The sequence below is a fragment of the Leopardus geoffroyi genome, chromosome B1 (genome assembly GCF_018350155.1).
Source record: "Leopardus geoffroyi isolate Oge1 chromosome B1, O.geoffroyi_Oge1_pat1.0, whole genome shotgun sequence".
Lineage (NCBI taxonomy): Eukaryota > Metazoa > Chordata > Mammalia > Carnivora > Felidae > Leopardus > Leopardus geoffroyi.
In genome coordinates this window covers 81,422,634-81,439,074 of record NC_059327.1, presented here as the reverse complement: position 1 = coordinate 81,439,074, position 16,441 = coordinate 81,422,634, and the positions used below count along the sequence as shown (strand labels likewise).

The window sequence follows — 16,441 nt, the reverse complement described above, 5'->3', positions numbered from 1 at the left end:
ATTCCACCCTCTCCCTCCGCCCGCTCCCCGTTTCTCTTTCCCTTTCCGCAGCCGGGCCGAGGCCCGTCCGCGCGGCCCGCGGGCCCATTGTGTCCCGCGCCGGCCCGAGCGACCCTTGCGGGAGTTGGGCAGCCGCAGGCGCTGCCCTCTACGCGGTCGGCGCCTCGCGGAGCGGGTCTGGCGCGAGGAGGACTCCCGGTGCCCTGCTCCCCTCCGCATCCCGGACGGGCTCCTTTCTCTGCCCCGACGAGCCTCTTGGGGGTCGAGGTCAAGGAAAGTTCGCACCGAAATTCCCTCTAATTTATTCAAAGGCTTGGCGGCGGCGCGTAATTTTTTTTTTTCCCCTCTTCCGCCTACACCCCGTGCGTCTCCCAAGTGTCGTCTCATTCCTTTCCCTTTACCGGATTCGATTGCCTCACTGCATGTGTATTTGTGAGTTCGCTGTTGAACAACTGTTCATTTACTCCGCTCTCTGTCTTTGTTAGTGTTTCTCGGGGTTGCTGCTGTAGTAAGGTGGGGGGGGTAGTGGGTGTGAGAGAGACAGACGTGGGCTTGTTTTTCTAGTTGCTTAATATACATGTAGGCTTAAAGAGAGAACGTTTCCTTGATGTACTTTAGGAAGGGAGGAGGAACAAATGCCTGCCGGATCTTACAACTCCAGTAGCTGCGGCTTTTGTTTATTTTGAGGTGCGTACGACTTTTAAATAGACTGTGCAAGATAGCCAGTAAGACGCTTCCCTTCTGAAAATTGAGGCGCGTCTCAGAACCATCTCCTTGAGAAACCATCGTTTCCGTGAGTGCTGTGGCAACCGGCCTTTGCCTTTCTCCTCCTGTTCTCTTCTTGGCATCTGAAGTTTCAGAGTATGTGGAATGGTAGAGAAGTTGCACGATTGCAGTGTGCCATCCTGTTGCTGGAACTCTTAGCACCTAGATCACAGAATGCCTTTATTTCAGAACGTTTGCTCTAATTGCGTGTGTGGATAACATGCCTGCATTCAGTAACACAATGAGAAAACTGTTCTCTGCCCATGCTGATTTTTGATCTTGTTTATAATTACCACTTTACGTTTTATTGGAGGTAGGTGAGTTGTATTGGAACCACTATTTCAAAAAAGTCGAGGCAGGACCAATGTTCACGGCCTCCGCATTTTCAAGGAGTATAAATATTTTGCATCATTGCTGTTCTGATGTAGGTGCCAGGCCTGAGTATGCTGAACTGATTAAAGTGTTTGTCCTCCTCTCTCCCTCCCTCTTTCCCATTTGCAGTTATTTGATATTTCTCTGCAGGTGGCGTACATTTGTGTGATATTGCAATTCTTAGGAAACTGTAACCAGGGTCGTGAGAGATGATTTTCTAGAGGTGGGTGATGCCAGAGCCTCTCTGGAGGATCCAGGCAGGATCGGGTTTCTTCTGAGGGTAGGGATTTGTCCTTGATTTAGTTTTGACCCCTACAACCATAGGTATGTAACCAAATACATTTTTCCTTTTTGCAGTATCCATTGGTTTTATATCCTTGAAGAGCTGATGACCTTTGCGTTTTAGAGAAATGACCGTTCTTAAGCAATTAAAAATGTTAACCTCTTACATCTCTTGGAATTTAAGTAATTTTTTTCCTACTAAGTTCATTAAAGCATTAAGTAAGTCCCATTTTCCCCATATACATTTATTAGTTAAAAAAACTAAATTTCAGTTTGTGATTTTGATTTATAGTAATTCTGGGCTAAAGAAAATTTAATGACTCGGTTAGATCGGAAAAAGAAGAAACTAGAGTGTAATTAGATGAGTATATTTAAGCTGTAGTCGCCTACATAATCAAGGCCAAGTTGTGTGTGTATAAAAGATCTCATTTGTGTAGTCTTACAAGGCTAATGGAGGCATCATTGAGGCTTTATAAATAATGTAAGTTGTGTATAATGTAGAGTCTCCAGAGACAGCAGAGAAAGCATCATTACCAGCCTTTTCAACCTGCTTGAGATCTTAAATTGATTTACAGCACTGAACTGGTGCAAAATGATACATCAGGATGACATGGGGTCAGCCTGTAAAAGTCTATGATGTCAGCCTATTAGTTCAGTCATCATAATTAAACCATATTACAGGGGCAGCTAAGCAGTAGTCTGGCGTTATACTTCAGATATGGGTGGTTCATGGATTTTGTTTATAGTGGAAAAGCTGAGCAGCCCAGGAACGCTAGTGTTTCTAAAAGAGGGAAAGGCTTACCAAACTCTGAATTTCCAAAGAAATTGAAGATAAATGCAGGGATGTTCAGTCTGCCTTGCCTAAGTAGCTTTCCATTTGGTAGTGGAGGAACAAATGCATTGGGGTTGCTGATAAGGACCTTTGCAGCTCTGATCTGTGTACTGAATCATGCTTCATGTGAGCTTGAATTTAACTTGGCCTTAGGGACCTTCTAAAATATCAGAGGACCACATACTTCTTATCTCTGATCCTTTCATTAACACTAAGTTGCACCGTATTGATGTATCAGCTGGCATGTTATTTCTTTAACTAGTCAGGGTTATCAGGTCTCCTCTGAAAACAAAGATACTTGAATTGAACATATGAACAATTCAGGAAGAGAAGACCTTTGTTTTTTTACTTAAATTTCTGGCAGTCGTATTCAGTTTATGGGTCGTCTGAGGATGACCATATGGCGGTGGCTACCATATTGGATAGTGTATGTAGAACATTTCCGTTATCGCAGAAGGTTCTGCTGGATAGTGCTGCTGTAGCACCTTTGCTTCTCCTTTTCCTTCTTTCAGCTACTTTTCTGCTTTTTACTTCTACTAGTCAGTTTGTGGGGTCAAAAAAGAAAGAGATGTATCATTAATTTTTCTACTTTCTAGTTGGCTCTTGATAAGATAAACGCAGTTTGGAAGTAACAAGTACTGGATAAAATGAGGTTGACTTTTCTATGGATCATGTTTATCATAGACCCTAATTTGATTTAGAGCTTTGGATAAGATAAATAGTGGTAGCTAATATTTTCTGAGTTTTTACTGTATGCTTAGTTTTAATACTCATACCTCATTTAAACCCCAAAACTTACCTAAGTACTGTTGTTACCACATTTTACAGGCAAAGAAACTTGAGTTCAGAGTGATTCACTGTCTTGCCTCAGGCTACATAACTAGTGAGTGATTATGATTTATAATCTTAGCTGGGATATGAACAGGCAGTTTGACTCTGGAGCCTCATTTTTAACTATATATGCATTAAATATATAAAATACAAATATTCTGTAATATATTTATTATATAATATATATTGTATATATTTAGTTTGACTATATATTTTATATATTTTAGTTTCAATTTATATGTATACTTTTTTTGCTTGGAATATTTGAATAATCCTTGTTCTGCTCTGATTTGCTATTCCAGTATAGACATGACTTTACTTTTAGACAAATTTGCCCTCTATTTTGCTTTTCTGGGCTGTCTTCTTTTGAGTACTTAAGAAGACATATAATGTTTATATTATACATATCTAAGCAGAACATAATTGGAAGAATAAATATGACCAAAAAAGCAATGCATTTCAAAGCTGAATTGTTGTCCTCTCTGTTTTTCAGATAATTCCTGTCACTTTCCCCTTGTGTTTTTCTTGTAATATCACAAGCTGATGGTAGTGAAAAGTTCTAGTAGTTTAATGACATCAAAATTAGCCTTCTCTTAGCTGTTAAACACTACACTTTGAAATGAAAATAGTTCATTGCAAATTCTGGAATTTTTTTCCACATTTGTCTACTTTTGGGTAGTCTTGCAGTGATTTTTTTTTTTTTTTTTTTTTAATGGTGAGGCTGTTTAAGAATCTGATGATACCATGGATCCAACGTCTGCTCATTCCCATCCTCTAATCCAAAGATGTTTATATGCCCTGGTGAGCTTGTATACACACAAGTACCCAAATTGCATGATATTTCAGGTGAAGGACATGATGGGACAGCCTTGCCAAGTGCATTCATAAACATTAAGATTTGTAATTTCCTCTGCAGAGAATAGAGATATTTAGTGTTAAAAGCTGCTTTGAAGATTTTTCTCATCCAGTTGGCTCGTATCAGGCTGAGCAATCTGAGGCTCAGAGAAGACAGCTGACTTGCCTAGAGCCACTCTTCTAAGTGACTAGAAGAGGCAAAGCCAGAACCCAGGTCACTCTTTTTGCTGTTGAGTTTTCATTTGTTTATCCTTTGCTGCCATGCTCACTGTTTCCTAAGGCTGTGGTCTGAATAAATCCACTGTAATTTGGGGAGGGAAGGAAAGGATAATTTTTGGCATGGTATTGACTTTTTGTACCTAACATCATTTGAGCTGAGTAGGAATCAAGTCTGACAACCTCAGAGAGATGTTTTTTTTACAGATTAAAATCGATTTTTCTTTTTTTCATTTTAGAAATGGAAAAGAAAAGCCCTGTGTCTCAATCAATGGGACCTTACTAGAAAATGAGAGATCCAAGATTGTACAAAGTTCAAGTTAACTCAGACAGTTCTGTATGAATTTTCTGTCTTGACTCTCAAAAACAAATCACATTTTTAACCAAAAGCCAAAGTTTGGGGTATTTAAGGAAGGTGCTAAGGGGTATTAGGGAGAGAATTGGAAAGATCTGAAAAGAAAAAGGATAGTTTACATACAGAGAAGTAGAGAAACTTGATATTAAGTCATAAAGTGAGGCTGATGAAGTGTTCTCTATAATGGTATGTCGTTTCAGTGTTTTCTGTGTGTGGTTTTACTGTTTTCTCTCCCTTTCTTTCTCTCTGTCTTCCTCTCTCTCTTTCTCCGTCTCTTTCACCCTTACTTTCTCCCTTTTACCAACAGATTACCGGTTTATTATAAAGGATTCAACTCAGGACCAGCCAGATGGAGGAAGTACACAGGGCAGGGTACAGAGGAAGGGGCGCAGAGCTCCCGTGTCCTCTCCGGGCATGCCACTCTCCTAGCACTTTGTGTTCAGCAACTGGAAGCTCTGGTTTTACTTTTTGTGCCAAGATTAGCAGGGTATGCTTTGATAACAAATAGGGGCATCACCTTTTCTCTCTGAAGTGAAATCTCTTGGCTCTTTATATTCCTTTTCTGCTGTTACCTAGTAGTGCACATATTCAGTCCAGTTTGGTGATCTGTCATCTGATTTGCAGCAAAAATACTGAAGTATTTTTAACACATACTCTGGAGTAACTTTCTTATTTTAAAAAAAAGCAAAACTAAGTAGCATGAATGTAATTACTTAAAATCTAAATTAAAATGATTTTGCTGTGCATTAATTAAGATGATGTCAGTTTTAGGGGCTCCTGGGTGGCTAAGTCAGTTAAGCGTCTGACTCTTAATTTTGGCTCAGGTAATGATCTCACGGGTTCACGGGTTTGAGCCCTGCATCGAACTCTACACACTGATAGTGCGGACCCTGCTTGGGATTCTCTGTCTCTCCCTCTCTCTCTGCCTCTTCCCTGCTTGCTCACTGTCTCTCTCTCAAAATAAATAATAACTTTAAAAATTTTTAGAGATGTCAATTTTAGAGATGTACAAGTGCTATTAGGTAAAAACAGTAACACAGCTATTGCTGGCTGATTTGCAAAATGACCAGGCTCTGTAGAACATTCATTTATGTAAGAGAAAAAAAGTCAAAACTTTCACAAATAGTTCAACTACAGCGATTATATCAGAGTTTTTAGGAAGGTACTGGGAACTACAGTATCTGAGGAGTTTTACATCTTTGTAGTTTTTGTTATAAGCTCAAATCAGAACTTTAGGGGAGACTCCCTCTTAAAGTAACTCTTTATGGTCTGAGTGAATCCTTAACCTGGCAATTTCCTCCAACTCTCTGCTCAGTTTCCAGTATTCAGATAAGGAAACTTGTTCCCTTGTTAAGAACCCAGAACTATAGTGTGGATCCATTTCTGAACTAATTTTCTTAAGACAATAATCCTGAATATAAAGAAGGAACACATACATATATAGCAGTTAATTATGCATCTGTATCGTTTTTGAGCTCAGAATTCAAATATTCATGATTTCACGTTTGAAAGATAGAGGGGTCTTAGCTATTGATTCAAAAACATTTATATACATAATTTTTATAATTTTTAAATGCTCTATTTGTAGTTTCTCCTTAATTTTAGGGTGGCTGTACTATAGATATTTTTTCCTATAATCTCAGATAGTTAGGGTATAGTTACTCAAACTGTTCATTCATTTTCTTTTCCCTGTCTATCTTTAGTGGTTTCTTTGCGGTGTGCTTATGCAAAGTGGAAGTATTTCAGACCTTTAAGGTTTTTTTTCTTTCAGAGTCAAACACCACAAGGAAAAAAAAGGGGAACTAATTATCTTTCAAGTATTATAATTAGGCATTAAATTAAGTCATTTAGTTAGCTAAATGCAAGATCTTTTGTTTAAATTGAAAGAAAACATGTCTTTTTAATAGAGAGGGGGTATTACATATACCATTATTTGATAATTTTGATGCAGTATTATAGTCCGTATGTACTTCATTTATTCCATTGAATATTTATTAGTTCTGAGTGGCTCAATAATTAAAAGACACACAAAAATGAAAAATTAAATGCAGCAACACTGCAAGAATTGTTGCAGGGTAATACAGGAGGAGGTTGAGCAGACAACTTGCATGAGGACCACTGTGGTATGGAAGGACATGTGAATTTGCATAGGGAGAGGAGACATGTATTCTAGGCAGAGAGGTGGTATGGAAGACCGGAGAGGTAAGCATGTATGCTGAGGATCTGTATAGCACTGTCCAACAGAACTTTCTGGAGTGATGGAGATGTTTTGTATCTACACTGTCCAGTATAAAAGTCACCAGCCATAAGTGGCTACTGAGCACTTAAAATGTGGCCAGTGCAACTGAGGGGAGTTGCATTTTTTAATTTTAATTAAGTTATGTTTAGACATAGCTGTGTTTATCCTGCGGCTGTCGTGTTGGACAGCACAGACCCACAGGCTGGTGAGCAGCTCTCCCTCACCACTGTGGGTATTCCTGATAGGGCTCAGTGTGGTCAGGTGGGAGACACGTTCAGAAAGGTTAAGTTGGAGTGAGAATTTGAGACCTTACAGTGCCAGAATAAGGAAGCATCGGGAATCACTGAAGGTGAACATGCAGTGATGCCAGCAGATTAATAGGAAAGTATTTGAATTATCTGTGTGATATATGAGATGGGTTTTGTGAGCAAAAAAACCAACTGGTGGTTATTTGGCTATAGCGTAATGGGAAGGGGGGTCAGAGAGTGTTCTTAAGTTTCCAACTCGAGTGGCTGGAAAATTAATAAAACCTTTTCTTAAGAATAGGTACGAACTGGGGCACCTGGGTGGCTCAGTCAGGTAAGTGTCCGACTCTTGATCTGTGCTCTGGTCGTGATCTCATGGTTCATGGGTTTGAGCCCCTCGTGGGGCTCTGTGCTGGTAGTGTGGAGCTTGCTTGGGATTCATTCATTCTCTCTCTCTCTCTCTCTCTCTCTGCCCCTCCCCCTCTTGTGCTTACGTGTACACAAGCTTTCTTTTTCTCTCAAAATAAATAAATAAACTTAAAAATTAGGGAAGAACTGGTTGTGGAAGGAATAAAGATTGTATGAATGATAAATTAGAATTGACATGTTGAGGTAAGGTGGGGTAGCTAAGGAGAGTGATGAATCCAGAGTCATCTCCTGGAAATGATGGTTGGACTTCTAAGGGTGGATAGGTATTCTGAGAGAACCATGAAAGAGAGCCAGTAAGTTGAGTCTTCCACTGAAGTGCACAATTGGAAATTAATAGAAGGGAGAGGCATATTTAAAGTGAATGAGGGGTGCCTGGGTGGTTCAGTCAGGTAAGCATCTGACTCGATCTCAGCTCAGGCCTTAATCTCAGGGTCGTGAGTTCAAGCCCCGTGTTGGGCTCCATGCTGGTCATAGAGCCTACTTAAAAAAATAAAAGATAAAAATAAAGTGGATAGAGGAAGAAACTGGAAGAAACATGTGAGCTCAGAGGAGCAGTGAAACAAAGCCTAGGGAAGAGAGATTCCAGAAGTAGGTTCAGGGTGGGAAAATGTTGTATGGTTTATGGTGAAGGATAAGCCTGGGTAATCAAGTAAATGTAGTTGTGAAGAGACACAGCAGATCGAGAAATGAGAAATAGATTCTCAGATGCCCTCAAGTGACTTATATTTCAAAATTGATGAGATTGTTTTGATTCCAAAGGTTGAAGGAAAGAAGTTAATGGACAGAGAGCAATTAAAGATAATGGAGTTAGTGATCTGAAGTGCAGGTGACAAAATATAACCATGGTAAGGAGGGAGAGTTGTCTGAGACAGAAGCACAATGGAGTCCAAGTTGGAAGAAAGGAGATGGCAGAGCGTGTGCTGATTTTCCCAGTAGTATGGGAGGCAGGTCCCTTCACTGGGTTGGTGAGGTGGGCAGACCAGCAGATGGTATTGGAAGTTTAAAAATAATGGAAAAGTTTTGAAAGAACTATCGTAGGTAGTGTGCCAGGAAATCTATGGAGAATTCAAAATCTAACCAGCAGGGACAAAGCCTGATGGGAAGGGTGATGTGGCTGTAGACTAGGTAATTGTTACTTTCTGGGATAACTTGATGGCCTGATAGCAAGATTAGAGAGAAATGTCGGTAAAGATGATTCTGGCCAGTGGTTGGCAAATCAGTTAAGAGATGAGGCTCTAGAGGCAGATTGCCTGGGTTTAAAGTCTAAGCCCCACACTTACTTGCTTTTTGTAACTTTGGGGGAGGCTACCATTCACTTTGGTGAAAAATTGAGATGATAGTATCAGCCTCAAGATTGATAGTAAGATGAAATGAGTTACACTTCCATATTTCATCTAATCTAAGATGCTGCTAATTATTTCATTGCATTATTTCATGTACTACTTGAGGACAGTGTCAGTTAGACATACCATTGATTGTAGAGTTCCTGGTTTCAGAGGTGTTAAAATGGGGGCGGTGGGGGGGGGGTGCATTTTACACTGAGCATAGGATCCAGTGCACAGTAAGCATTCAGAAAACATTAGCTGTTTATAAAAATCAATGTGATTTTTAGAGTCTAGAATGTTAATGAGAGCAGTATTGAGTCCAATCTAGATAAGAGGTCATGGGTTACAAGGAGTCTAATGGACTTAAATGAATTGAGAAGAGTTAAGCAGTGGGAATCCTGGTGATGACGTTGTGAAATATCAAGTTTGGGAATTTGTAGATGGAGCATTTCCCTGACAATTGTAGATAAAGGCTTTTGAGAAAACTATAGTAATTGAGTTAAGAGAAGAATGCCCTTTAATGATTTAAAGAAGTTACTTAAATTGCCCAGAGCTTTTAAAGATAAGTATTTCGAATTTATCTGTGGTTTTTTTATAGCATTCATTAGTGTTAATTTTTTTTTTCTTTTTTTTTTTTTTTTTTCCGGTGGAGTAATACATGCTCAGTGTAGAAAGATTCTGGCATGGATTCTTGCCATAATGACAGAAGGAGAGAGGGAGGTGGTTGTGCCATTTCATCAAGAGATAGGACGGAGTAATTAATAGCTAGCTCTAGAGCCTCCCCCCTTTTAATTTTTTAATGTTTATTTTATTTTTGAGAGAGAGAGACAGAGTGTGAGCAGGGGAGGGGCAGAGAATGAGGGAAACAGAATGTGAAGCAGACTCCAGGCTCTGAGCTGTCAGAACAGAGCCCAATGCAGGGCTTGAACCCACAAACCATGAGATCATGACCTGAGCTGAAGTACTCTTGAGACCTTTTAAATGTAAAAGGCAAAAGCCATAAAGGAAGATTTGATAGATGTGACAGCATTTATATGACCAAATACACACTTACAAATGACTAAACATGGACTCACACAAACAACCTTTTAGGTAATATATTTGCAGCAAGTTACCATTCTATGTAAGAAACTTCTAAAATCAATAGGAAGACACCCCCAGTAAAAAACAAAATTGGCAAAGGACAAAAACAAATAATAAAATGCTAACTATTAAGAAACAAAAAATGTTCTCCTGTGTCCTGGTCAGATTCCTCACTGAAATAGGAATGATGTCTTTTATATCATTGTGTTATTCTTTGTGTGCCAGGAGGTATCCGTCTGGGAAAACTGGGTTTTTCTTATTGAAGCCAATATTTCCCAGCTGCCAATGCAAAGCTGCAGTTATTTGGAGGTACCCAATATATGTAAGCTGGAGTTACAAGAGACAGGCCTTCTCTGTCCTGTTTCCTTGATAATACCCTGCTCCTCTCCATGACATGATTTGGGGTCAGAGTCTCCTAGGAATGTGAGGTGTTCCAGCCCTTTAGGGGTTATCCATTATATGCAGTTTCTCAGTCAACTGATGGGATTGATGAACCTTAAAGACACCATTGCTTCACAGAGTACGTGAAAATGGGCCTCTTTCTCTCCTACCTGGGTTGCAGGATTAGTTTTATTTGTACTGGCATTTTCTTACTCCTGGGAGACACACCGGTGGTCTTGGAATATGGTTTTGATTGTTGAGATGGATTAGTTTATAAGGTATTAAAGTGAGAAAAGTTCTCCCATGTAGTAGGAGTTCTTATAAGATGAAAAACATTTAGAGTTAGGCATCAGCATTTAATTTCTCAGATTTTCTCCTAAGGATAATAGTGATCAGAGGTGTTAAGGGGAAAAAAAGGCTTTCATACACTGCCTGTAAAGGAAACATCTGTTGCTTGTTGGTTAGATCCTTACCTAACTGAAGTACAGTCTTACTCAGCATTGAGTTCTTCCCTAGGGGCTAGACAGAATAGAATTAATTTGTTAGCATCTTCTGCCTCACCATCTTCTTTCTTTTAAATGACCTGAAAAGATTTCAAAGTTAGGGGGGAAGAAGGACTTTTTTTTTTTTTTTTTTTTTTGGGGCCTTTATTTATTTTTGAGAGAGAGAGAGAGACAGAGTGTGAACAGGGGAGGGGCAGAGAGAGAGGGAGACACAGAATCTGAAGCAGGCTCCAGGCCCTGAGCTGTCAGCACAGAGCCCGTTGTGGGGCTCAGTCTCACAGACAATGAGATCATGACCTGAGCCGAAGTCAGATGCTTAACCGACTGAGCCACCCAGGTGCCCCAAAACAGACTGAAATCTCACCTAAAAGCTTACCACTTGGCCCTATCCTATCCCCTCCTTGTTCTGAGTGAGCATGTGTGAGAACCCTGAGCTGATATGCCTTGGTCAGACTTAGACTCTTTAAAAGCTGAGCTAGGGAGAAGGGAGGATGAACTGCAAAATGGGTCTTAATTTTAGCAGAGACTGTAGCTTTTCCGTGAAAGGGAATAATAATGCAGTGCATGTTGCATTAGCACTTAGCCCCTGTTGAAACCCAGGATGGCAGGTTGTATATGGCTTGCCGTCCCCTCTATTACAGCTTCCTGTTTTGCTTTTTGCCCATTGCTGGCTTTGCAGTCTGGCATGATTAATAACCACCTCTTTATTTTCCTGTGTTTTTGTTTGTGTGCTTAGGGTTTTTATGAAATTTGTTCAAGCTTCAGGGAATGTTTGATTGGTTTTAAACGTTTTCCTCTTAACTGTGAACAAAATTAACCTGATTAACATTCAGATGATTGGCACACAAACTATTTATAGCATTTATTTGCATTCAGACATTGAGGAGTTTTGTCAAATTGTGCAGGCTGAGATGTTGACCTCTATTTGGGGAAAGGCTCCTTTAAGAAGGTGCATCCTCACTGGGCTTCTGTCTGTTGTGGCATCCATATTAACCAATTCAGCAAGCAGTTCATACCCTCCTGCTGCCTGTCCACTGTGTTTGGGGAGGGAATGAGGACTGTATAAGTCAGTTTCTGACTTGAAGGAGCAGTCTTATTAGTAAGAGACTACAAAAATAAGAAAGTTAAATAACAAGTCATTAGTTAGTTAGTGTTGCGTATTTTTAATTTGAAAGTATTTCTCTTACAATTGGGATAACCTTTCAAAATGAAGAGATTGAGAAAGAAAGCTGAAGACTTAGTTGATAGCTCTTGCATCCTGCCCTTCAGTAGTTTTTGTGTCTGTATTTATACTTCATAGGGTGTGCCCTACACAGTTGATAAAATTGGAGTCGGTGGTCATAAATGTTAGGCTTGCACTAAAAATCTTGTAACTTTGAGGAAAAGTACAAGCCAGCTTGTCTAGTCTAGCTTTTGTTTTAATAGCTTTTATTACAGTTATCTATTAACTCTTTAGACTGAGTTACTTGGAGGTACACAGGCAGTGTCTTTATGATCTTTGTGTTAGCACAATTGTTCTCACCTTGTCTGCACATCAGAATCACTTCAGCAACCACCACAGAAGTGCATGGACCTGCCTCTAGGGGATTCTATTCAAGGGTTATGGCGGGGAGTTTTTATAAAAGCGTTACAGGTAAGTGTAATGTACACCAGCATTAAGAACTATTGGCCTGACACACAGTAGGTACTTGATGAATTTTTTCATTTTGATGTAAGTTCATTGTGGGTATGAACTAAGTCTTTTATACCCAGCAGCACTTGACCCTGGGTGGTACCTGTTGTAAGAGCTGAAGACATACCAGTTAATTCTGAGGAATGATTGTTTTGTTCCTGCTTTTCTTGTTTGAGGAGAAAAAGAGGAAGAAAGAATGTGTATGTTTAACTTCTTTCTCTTTTCCCTTCTTGAAGAGATCAGCAATTCCTTGTGTCTTAGTGTCTAGAAGTAGAGTCATATAAAACTGTTGAGGCCCAAGGCACTTAGATAACAAGGAGGAAAGGAGAGAAAAGCATAGCTGAGTACAGCAGTGGTTCCTCTGCCAGGAGCTGGAGAAATTTTGGGTTGTCACAACTGGGGGAGGCAGGGCATGAGTGATTCAACAGCATCAAGTGGGTAGAGGGCAGGGATGCTGCTTAATGTCCCATAATGCTAAGAAACCCTGCAGTAGAGCATGAAAAGGCGGGGATTAGGAGGCACATAAGAATTGAAGTGTTAGTGCCACCAGCCGATGTTTCTGCCATACAGAGACACGGTTTGCTTGATCTTCCCGTCTGCTGCTCCTTCCTTCCCCCACACCCTCCAGAGTGTAGAGTAGTATTTTTTGCCAGTATCTATAGATAGCATTGTGATTGTCAGCTGTGTGCTAGCCATTAAGATGAATATTTTACCTATACTTAAATTTTCTCCATCTCTACATTTGCTTGAATGGAAAAGTATTACCTTTAAAAAAATGAGCCAGTAGTTTTGATTTGTTTTGTTTTCCATGAAGGACTCTTAAGAATAACCAATGGAAATGTAAAGAAAATGCATTTCGTAAAAGGAGTTTAATTTTAATGTTCCACAGACTTATCATAAGAAAAGAATATTAAAGGGGCACCTGGGTGGCTCAGTCGGTTGAGTGTCCAACTTTGGCTCAGGTCATGATCTCACAGCTCATGAATTCAAGCCCTACATCGGGCTGTGTGCTGATAGCTCAGAGCCTGGAGCCTGCTTCGGATTTTGTGTCTCCCTCTCTCTCTGCCCCTAACCCACTCGCATTCTGTCTCTGTCTCTCTGAAAAATAAACAAACATTTAAAAAAATAATTTAAAAAAAGAATATTAAGAGTTGAACACATATATGGTCTGTTGGTGTGAAGCCCTCGTGCAGGTTCCTTATGTCTTGTTGAGTTACAGCTTATGATTTCTTATGCCTATTTTGGACTCTTTAGATTAAAATGAACTTCATTTTCTCATTGCTGCCCTGATAAAACTCTTGGTTTTTCCTGTGTTCTAGGAAAGTGTATCAAGTATCAAGAAGGAAAGAACAATGAAAACAAATAAGTTGGGAAGGGAAGGAATTAGAGGGACTAAAATAAAACCATAAGCAAATCCTTGATTACCAGGCTTCTGCTTTATGCATGAGACACAGGAGGAGGTTATTTAAGAGGAGCAGGTTGCCTTGGCAAGCTCCTGAACATTTGTGTACCTGTTTCATCATCTCTAAAATAGTCCTTATAGGATTCCTGTAAGGATTACGGGAGTTAATAGGTATAAAGTGTCCAAACAGTGCTTGGTGCTTCATTGTGGGGTGGTAGTGGTGGTGGTGATAAGAGGATAATTTTTGATTCTTTTTGAATACTTGAGCCGTGCTGAAAATTGATGGAGACCATGGATGCACTCTGTATGATGTCACCCCTCAAACCATGTGCATGACCACTCCCTCCCTTTGCAGTTGGTAGTGATGGTAATGAGAGTTTGTTGAATCTTCAAATTGGTGTGTTTCAGATGTTCTGTTAAGGCTGTTTCTTGCCTACAGTCAGAACTTCAAGAGGAGGGTGGGGAGATTTATATGATAAAATATGTTTTGCCTTGGTAAATTTTATAATATAGATATATATATTTCATATATAATTTATAATATATAATACAGAATAAAACCATTCTGGTTAACTGTGTCATCCACTTAGAGATTTTCCACAGCAATATTTGAGTCTTGCACAAGCCTTTCTTTAGAATTTACTGTGTTCTAAGGGGTACCTGGGTGGCTCAGTTGGCTAAGCGTCCAACCGGCTCAGGTCATGATCTCACGGCTTGTGGGTTCAGGCCCCACGTCGGGCTCTGTGCTGACGGTTGAGAGCCTGGAACCTGCTTCAGATTCTGTGTCTCCCTCTCTCTACCCCTCCCCCACTCATGCTCTATTTCTCTCTCAAAAATAAATAAATGTAAAAAAAATTATTTTTAGAATTTACTGTATTCTCAGGGTATATATAATAGCTTTATTATTAGTGTAAACAACATGTAGAAAGGAGTTAAAACCTTTCTTGATAAAGCATAATACATTCCAAAAACTGGTTAATTTTTTTTTAATTCATTGAGGTGTAATTGATATACAGTATATTATTTTCAGGTGTATAGCATAGTGATTGGACATTTATTTACATTGTGAAATGGTCACCACAATAAGTCTAGATATCATCTGTCACCTTACAATGTTAGTACAATATTATTGACTGTATCTCTCATGCTGTATATTACATCCTCATGGTTTATTTATTTTTTAAGTGGAAGTTTGTACTTCTTACTCTCTTCCACGTATTTTGCCCCTCTCTCCCAATTTTTCTCACCTTTGGCAACTACCAGTCTGTTCTCTGTGTCGTGAGTCTGTGTTTTTTGTGGTTTTGTTTTGTTTGTTTGTTTGTTTGTTTTTTAGATTACATATATAAGTGACATCTTGTAGTATTTGTCTTTCTCCATCTGGCTTATTTCACTTAGGATAATACTGTCAGGGTCCATCCATGTTGTCACACATGGCAAGATTTCATTCTTCTCTTATGGCTGAATAGTATCTGTGTGTGTGTGTGTGTGTGTGTGTGTGTGTGTGTGTGTATCACATCTTTCTTATCCATTCATCCATAGTTGGACACAGGTTGCTTCCGTATCTTGGGTATTGTAAATTACAATGTAAATAATGAACATAGGGATGCATATATCTTTTTGAATTAGCATTTTCATTTTCTTCAGGTAGGTACTCAGTAGTAGAATTGCTGGATCATGTGGAATTTTTTTTTAGGTGCCTGCATACTGTTTTCCACGGTGGCTGCACCAATTAACATTCTCACCAACAATGCACAAGGGTTTCTCTTTCTCCATATCCTCACCAACACTTGTTATTTCTTGTCTTTTTGACAATTTTTTGATAAAAACCATTTTAACTGGTGTTAGGGACATCTCATTGTGGTTTGACTTGCATTCCCCTGATGCTTAGTGATGTTGAGCATCTTTTTATGTGCCTGTTCACCATCTGTACGTCTTCTTTGGAAAAATGCCTACAATGGTTAATATTTATTTATTTATTTATTTACTTATTTATTTATTTATTTAGAGAGCACACGTGTGCTGGGGAGAGGGCAGAGAGAGAGAGGGAGAGAGAGAATCCCAAGCAGGCTCCGTTTTGTCAGCATAGAGCCCAGTGCGAGTTTCAATCCCATGAAAGGTGAGATCGTGATGTGATCCGAAATCAAGAGTCAGATGTGTAACCGACTGAGCCACCCAGGCGCCCCTACAATGGTTACTTTTTATTAAGGCTGCTTTGGATTATCCATTTATTGTTCATACTGATGTGACTGGTTGACAGTCAGTTGAACTCAATTTGTATTTTTATTGCATGGTAAGTAACAAAGCCCAGGATGCATGTAACATGTAGTTGTGGCAAGAAAACAGCATAGATTGTTGGTTGTTCACCCTGTGTTCTCCTTAGATAAACAGCCTGAACATATTGTGTGGCTCTTACCACCGTCATCGTTCTCCCATCTCTCACTGACACACTTCATAACTCTAAGCTTGGTCGTGGTGGGAACTGTATCATGCCCGTGTTCTTTCTACTGTACTTTTATGTTGGTGGTAAGGGATTAAGGAATTTGTTCAGTTAAGTTGTGAATTAATGAAGACTAACATTCTCTTAGTAGTTGGATGTATAAAGGAGCAGATTTTGGGTTCTGAAACCTTCTAAGAACTCTACTAGGTGTTTGCAT

General features: G+C 39.6%; 1 protein-coding gene across 1 annotated transcript in view; it reads left to right on the top strand.

Annotated features, from left to right (window-relative positions):
* Window positions 1-416: 416 nt before the first annotated feature.
* SMAD1 (SMAD family member 1) overlaps window positions 417-16,441 on the top strand; it is a 78,493-nt gene continuing 62,468 nt past the window's right edge. The window contains exon 1 of the mRNA XM_045466511.1: window positions 417-432. The gene's annotated coding sequence lies outside the window, so the exon portion shown is untranslated. The remainder of the gene's footprint in view (window positions 433-16,441) is intronic.